Raw genomic sequence first — 6000 nt, forward strand, 5'->3', positions numbered from 1 at the left:
CTGGCAGCAACATGTGAACACAACTCCAACACAGCTGTCATCTTTTACACACAACTCAAAATGGAACACAGGTTTCTAATGATGTGATCAGACCCATTGGCCAGGATAAAAGTCAGTTCAGAGTGCACAGTTGGCACATCCATCTCCAATGGACAGGATCATACAGAGAGGCAGAGGAGGAAGAGTTCATGTGAGAGGTGGTGGACGAGGAGGAAGGGGATGAGGAAGAGGCCGAGGAAGACCAAGAACAAGCATTGCTGATGAACATGCCCAACATGTCAACATGGAGATTCATACATAACAATGCTATTATAGTGCTCATGAACCTGATTGGTGTGTACATAATTTTCACAATTGTTTAAACACATGAATTGGAACATCAGACAATTTGAACAACCCGAAACTCATGTACCAACTGCCAAACCAATTCTGCTGAACTCAAGCACATTTTCTGCTTAAGACTCAGTTTCCCATTCCAAACCACGACACACAGTTCTCCATATCTTGCACACTCTTCCTGAATCCCCTCTCTTGGTATTCACACAGAACACAATGCCAATGAGCTCCTGGTTTGTTTGGAGAACAATGGATGGTGGCATCATTGAAAAGAGAGGTGGGAAGCAAGGTAGAGGAGTGAGAGTAAGAAGAGGAAGAGGACAAGGAGGAAGAAGAGGAGGAGGACAAGGAGGAGAAAGGAGAAGAACTATAATCTCTGATGAGATTAGGCCCACTGTCATTGACCATGTGGTCAACCATGGTTTGTCCATGAGGGAGGCTGGCCAGAGTGTCCAACCCAACTTGAATCACTTCTTGGTTGCCTCAATAATTCAGACTTTCAGAAATGAGCATAGGTAAGAAACCTACTCGCCTTACTGTAGTACTGCATATCAATACAGTATTCACTTAGTATTTCAAGGTCCTTGCTGTATTTGTATCTATTTGTACCTTTTGCAGTACTGCATGATTACCACAACGTGATAGGAAGAGGAAGACTCGTCACAGATGAGCAGGAGACTGCAATAGTCAACTATTTCATAACCCTCCAACAAATCCAAGATGCAATAACTGCAGACCAACACTTATTCCAAAATATAGCAACACTGGACCGTGTTCTCCAACACAATTCCATGAGGATGAAGCAGGTGTACAGGGTTCCTTTTGAGAAGAACACTGACAGAATCAAGGAGACTGGCCATGACTACGTGCAAGTCCTATACATTCCACAACTGTGTCCTATCAGCACTGACACATTACTGTATTATACTACAGTAATCCAATGTTTCACTATAGCCGATACTCTATTGACCATATCTTGGTGTATATTATTGTCATATTGTCTGTTTCAGAGATTTCTTGACCTAGATGCAGAAGCAGACCTGCATGAATTTATATACACTGATGAAGCGGGGTTCAACCTTGTAAAAAGAAGGTGCCGGGGCAGAAATGTAATCAGCGAGCGTGCTATCACTGAAGTCCCTGGCCAGCGGGGAGGGAACAGAACAATGTGTGCTGCCATCAACCACCACGGTGTCCTCCATCACCATGCCACCCTTGGCCCCTACAACACTGCCCTTCTCATAGCATTCCTGAACACACTCTACAACATCATTGTTCAACCAGACCAGATGGATGACACAGAGGTGATCAGGTTTGTTGTTGTCTGGGACAACGTCTGTTTCCACCGTGCTGCTCTGGTCCGTGACTGGTTCAGGGGCCATCCTGAACTTTCCGTCCTGCATCTCCCTCCATATTCTCCCTTCCTCAATCCCATTGAGGAGTTTTTCTCTGCCTGGAGATGGAAGGTGCACGAGAGAAGTTTGCTGTGATTTACAGTAGACTGCACATTTTGGGTACAAAAAAAATATTATTTGTTATTAACGTATTGTGTGTTGTTTCCTATTTGAGTATACGTAAATATATTATATGGTAATATTTTACATCCAGCAGGTGAAAGTGTAACACTGAACATGCAAAGGCATAATTCTACTGATAAAGCATTTCATGTAGTGTTTTCCATTCATACTATAGTGTTTTCCATTCATACTATAGTGTTTTCAATTCTGCACACCAGTGTTCAATGGGTGCTTAGAAATGTCTACTCATATGATGTATGTGTTCATCATTTGAACAGAGAATACCATTTAATGATGAGTTAACACTGTTTTAAGGGCAAAGTGTGCTTTTGCAAGAGAAGTGTAGGATGTCGCATTTTCTGTGGGAGTTTTGAGATTTGTGTTGGCCCTTGTCACTGTGTCATGGTTGTTGTGTCCTTGGGCAAGACACTTCTCTTGCCCTGTGTGAATGTGTATGACTGCTGTATGTTTGAGGTGGTGGTCGGAGGGGCTGTAGGCGCAGAATGACAGCCACGCGTCCGTCAGTCTTCCCCAGGGCAGCTGTGGCTACTATCGTAGTTTACCACCACCGGTATGACTGTGTGAATGAATGGAACCTGGAACCCTGTCAGAGTGCTTTGGGTCTCTTGAAAAAAGAGCCATACAAATCCAATCCATTATTATTGTTATTATTATTATTACTAAATGTTTTATTGTTGGGAGTAATAATTTGAACTTTCAACGGTAATTTGAATTTTAATCATTGCTCACACTTGATTTTAGAGATGAAGTTTAATGCTTTGTGATGTTTAGACGTTGTATCTTTATTACCGAAACATGTCTGTTATCATGGTTCAGCAGTGATGCCTGTCTGTTGCCATGGTTACTGAGGTCAAAGAGGGAATTGAAACTTTTCAGATGAGTTTGGGACCTCTGAGGCCTCCCAGAGCTCTCAGACTCAGCTCTCAGAGACACTGAGGAGAGACCAGTATTCCCAGTCCTGAGCTGACTCACTGGGACTTTGCTACTGGTTTCACTCTGATACTGGTCTCAGTCTGCACTCTGTGACTATCTCTCTCTGTCTCTCTCTGTTTCTCTCTTCATGTTAGCAGAATCATTCCATTACAAATTTGGCTTCTTTCACGATCAGTAATGTTTCAATTATCAGTAAACATGAACATTAAAGATGTGATGACGAAACAAGTTGAGTCCAAGCATCTTACAAGGATACCTGCTGTCTTTAGTGATCACAGAAGATCCCGTCGATCCACTTGTTAAAAGAATTTTCCCGTAAACGAATAAATTCACCCAAGGAGGAGATCGGAGACATAAGTAAAGTCGACGTCTGACTTTAATCTTGTACAAGAGGAGCAGTTACAATGCAACAACGTGTGAGGATGCTACAGAGGAAGTGCTCAAATCACTGTTGTGACTTGAGTCTTTTAAAGGCACAGGAGATAACGCGTCACTGACAGTTATCCTTCATGTAGAACAAGACATCATGACTACCAGGCCTCTGATAACATTTAGGTCAGCCATGGGGATACTAAAGTAATAAACAGTTCAACACATAAAGCTGTAACCTGAACAAAGAAAACTTTAAGACATGAGGTTATACAAAATTCTTAGAACATTTCCTCCTGTTTATGCTTATCTCAAGCATAATCATTAGTTAAATTGTGTGGAGTGTGAGAGCGAAAACCCTGTCAGGCAGCTTCTTAGCAACTTCAGTACCATCTTTACATTCAGGCAGGGAAATTCTCTCACGGCCCCTCTGCCTACAGGCGACCGCCCTATGGTACTCCAGTCCAATTGGGAAAATACAATGATTCAAAACAGAGTTATACATAGCACATCTAGTAAATCTAACCTCTAGTACTTTAAAGTTTAACAGGAAGGAGGAATAGAAATCAAACAAAACTGTTCAACGCAGGCTGGTCAACCCATCGATCCCGTTAGTTGAACCTGACCCTGCCTAGGAAATCTCACCCTAGACTCGTGGAAAACAATAAAACATTACAAACTTCCTTCCATCATGTGATTAACACATATATATATGTATATATATATATATATATATATATACACATAGTGGAGATAACATCCTTCTCTTAGGCTACACTCGTAATGCTTATCAGTATCTTACATCTTCTTTTTGGGATTTTCTGTAAATACATCATTGTGCTGTGGAATTTATGTTTTTATTTTTGTTTAAACTACTAATCATAGAAATCCTCCAAGTCCCCGCACATGTCCTCAGCTTCCAGATCACCTGGAACTTTCTGCTAACCTAGGAATCGGGAAGCACACTTCACAGGGGTTATTTCATCGTCACTGTAATCTGATAGATATGATGTTGCATCACCTTTATCCTCCTCATCCGGCACTCTGGTGTACAGTAACATCTTGTTCATGGCAACGTCAATCAGCCTCTGAACTAAGTCTCTAAGGAATGGAACACAACAACAACACAACGCAGTCATAATTGTGGTTATTAGAACTGATTGTATGAGCCCTGACCACCTCCCGAACATGTTCTCCATCCATGAAAAGTAAGGGTGTTCATCAATACCTGAGTTTTCCGTGAACTCCTCAGATAATGATGTCAAACCTGCCAGCTCTGGTGTAATTGATGAATCTCTGTTGGTTATAATACATATAGTTAATCCAATCAATTGTTAATGTTGGTCTAAGTGTCTTACCACCGCAGAACCACCAGATGTCCGCCCTGGTCACAAGTTGTCTTCTCACCCACGCATCCTGCACACCCCAGTCTCCTGCTGATAACTTCTTACTTGAAGAGAACAAAAACATATTCATGAAGTTTTGGCATGAAACAAGAAGAGATTAAAACCCTCAAAATCTTCCTCTTTACTGTAATATTTTGAACTATTAAACTCAGAAAGTTTCAGAAAAGGCGGTTAATTTGGACTTTTTACCTATAGTTCTGAAACATGTCTGTTGTCATGGTTCAGCAGTGATGCCTGTCCGTTGCCATGGTTACAGAACGTTTTGAGTTTGATCCACTCTGAGGAAGACCAACAGAACTAGTAGCATCCTCTGCTGCAACCTCATATGAACTCTATGAATGTCTCTCTGCAGTGGGTGATGTCTGTCCCACTCTGACGGTGCTGCCCCCCTCCAGTGAGGAGCTGCAGCAGGGGAAGACCACGCTCATGTGCATGGTACTCGTCTTCCTCTCCCTTGAGCTGGTACTACATTTTCTCTCCCTTGTCAGAGGACTCATCTTCCTCTTCCTTCTCCTGGTACTCGTCTTCCTCTCCCTTCTCCTGGTACTTGTCTTCCTCTCCCTTCTCCTGGTACTCGTCTTCCTCTCCCTCTTTCAGGCATTTTTCTTCCTTTCTTTGTGTTGCTCTATTTTGTTCCTTTTCCACACAAGATCAGCCCAAAAAGATTCTCTTTACTGGATACCATATGGTCATGCCATTGAAAGAACCTCAACACCTGAGTGTGTATCCGAGGTGTGATTCAGCTCTGACTGATCTATTTGCATAATTTCATTCAGCTGTTTTTCAGGAGCAACGGAGAAAAATATGAACAACTGTTCATTTTGAATTTAGCCTGTATGTTGTTGAACATGATATTATCTGTCCTAATATAAAGTTTGAAAGTGTTTGTAAATTTGGCAATAAAAATGTGTTTTTTGGTCTTGGTTTAGCTCATGTGTAAAATAAGTTCAAGCATTTTAAAGTTGTTTTAAATGTATATATTGTGTCAAAGCAACAAGAAATGTGTTAATTGTATCTAAATGTGTTAAGAGTTTCTGAAAAATGTTAAAATTAGTGAGTAATGAGGTCCTTTTAATCATTGCTCAAACTTCTGAAGAATTCGGAACACTTGGTTTTAGAGATAAAGTTTAATGCTTTGGTGACGGGGAAGACATAAGTTGTAGCTTGGAGTGTGTGTGTGTGTGTGTGTGTGTGTGTGTGTGTGTGTGTGTGTGTGTGTGTGTGTGTCCTCAGTGAAGTGTATCAGTCTCTGCAGTAGCTTCCAGCTGCAGCTGTTCAGTCTGACTGAGGGAGGTTTTTGTACGACGCTTTTTCACTGTGTGAACACATACTGGCTGTTGATGTAGTGAAGACTCTGACAGTAGTAAACTGCTGCATCTTCAGTCTGGACTCCACTGATGGTCAGAGTGAAGTCAGAG

The sequence above is a fragment of the Eutrigla gurnardus genome, assembly GCF_963514095.1.
Source record: "Eutrigla gurnardus genome assembly, chromosome: 21".
Lineage (NCBI taxonomy): Eukaryota > Metazoa > Chordata > Actinopteri > Perciformes > Triglidae > Eutrigla > Eutrigla gurnardus.